Below are 2,176 nucleotides of genomic sequence, written 5' to 3'. Positions count from 1 at the left end.
ACTTGGCACAATGCAGTCAGACAAGTACCGTTCTCTTGGCAGACTCATCCATTGGATTTCCAGATGGAGAAGTGCACTTCATCATTTCAGAGAAGACATGTACACTGCTCTAGAGTGGCATGCTTTACAACACCGCATCTGACGCTTTGCATTGCATTTGATGATGTAACACTTGGATGCAGCTGCTTGGTGATCTCAGTGCACTGTGCACCTCAGCATCCAGTGACCCCGCTCTGTGATTTTATGTGGCCTACTATTTCGTGGCTGAGTTGCTGTCATTCCACTTTGTTGTAATACCACTAACAGTTGACTGTGGAATATTTAATAGTGAGGAATTTTCACAACTTGGCATCCATGGTGGCATCCATGCTGGAACCCACTGAGCACCTTTCACAAATATTTGTAATAGCAGTCTGCATGCCTAGTTGTTTGGTTTTATAAAGCTGTGGGCATGGAAATGACTGGAACACCTGAATTCCATGACTTCATACTTTTGGCAATATAGTCCATATACATACATATGCCACGATTATTATACACTGCTCAGAACCAGCCATATATGTGAGCGCATGCATGCATGCACGCACACACACACTTATTCACATAGCATGAAGGAATTGATACCAGTGACTGGCCCCACGCGTGCCTGACCTTAACCCAATAGAACACCGCTGGGACATTATGTTTTTGGTCTACCCAACGCCACCAGGTTGCACCTCAGACTGTCCAGGAGCACAGTGATGTCCCGGTCCAGATCTGGGAGGAGATCCCCCCGGACACCATCTGTCGTCTGCTTAGGAGTATGCCCCGACTTCAGGCATGCATACAAGCGTATGGTGGCTGTACAAACAATTGAGTACCACTTTGAGGTGCTGCAATGAAATCTGGGCAAAACGGACTAGTCTGCTACATAATTTTTTCGCATTGATTTTCAGGGTGTCTTTGAATTCAGCCCTCTGTAGGTTTTCATTTTCATCAAACACATTACCCAGTCCATGTCAGTATAGCTATCAGCATGATTTTTTTCTAATCATTCAGTTCAGTGCTCAACTGAACTGTAAAATGTACAAATATATGCCATTGTGGGATTTGTATAAAATATTTGCATGCACCATATCGATGATCTACTCGCCTAGGAAGAGATGGGGAACATACAAACACTTCAGATAAAGACATTAATGTCATTAATTTGTGCAGAAAATGTACTCCTCCAGAGCATTTCATGATTAGAAGTAGTCTGTCCTTTTTATAGAAGGGAGTTTATATTTTATAAAGGTCACTTGGAGCAAGAAATCTCTTTGGAGCCGCCATCTAATGGTTGTACACTCGCACTCGCACCTGATTCTATAAACTGCTCTGAACTTGTGCTTCAATCAAAGCAAGGTCTTCATCTCTACTTAACCTCCGAAGGACTTGGACTTCCTTTCTGAAGTGGATGATTAGATGAAAATTATGATTTTACTGCTTTGCCAGATGCCTGTGGATAATGTGAAAGGAACATCTATATCTAGACAACAACATCATGATCTTGTGTGTTTCAGGGAACATTGTGCCAGGAACTGGTGTCATGTGAAACTATAAACATAACAGGATTTCTTTATAAAATAATTGTGATATTATCTAATCTCTAAGATTAATTGTGCCCTTTATGGCATTGCCATGACTACCGAGTTAGCACTGTTTGATAATAAACTGTTGTTGAGAAAAGCTAGCAAAACATCCAAACACATCACTATACTTGCCCCAGTAAGCTATTAAGTAATTTTAGTCTTTAAGCTTTTAGAGCTGTAAGCATTTTATCTTCCAGCTATTCGCTTTTTCATGCCCTTTTTTTCTTTCTTGTGTTTTTCATCCAATACTGCTTTCCGTGGTGTGGAGGGCAGGGAGAAAGGAATGGAAACAAGAATAGCTCCAGCTTGACATTCTTCCTTTGGCTGTGCCTCAGCTTGTATACAGGCAGATCAGTGCAGCTCTGCTAACTATTTTAACCATGGTAATGGGACAAGCCTAGACCGTGCGGGTGTGTCGTTGAGTCACGGAGGGGCTGGACTTAGGTGGAGTCATACTGAAATTTGTAAATTTAGGGAGGAGATAAAGGAGGAGTTTGAGGCGCGGGGGAGAGTCCAGTGGGGAAAAAAAGGAGGGTGGGTTGGAAAGAAAAAACTCTGCCGGCTGT

The sequence above is a fragment of the Archocentrus centrarchus genome, chromosome 19 (assembly GCF_007364275.1).
Source record: "Archocentrus centrarchus isolate MPI-CPG fArcCen1 chromosome 19, fArcCen1, whole genome shotgun sequence".
NCBI classification, from domain to species: domain Eukaryota; kingdom Metazoa; phylum Chordata; class Actinopteri; order Cichliformes; family Cichlidae; genus Archocentrus; species Archocentrus centrarchus.
Note: the sequence above shows the minus strand (reverse complement) of the source record.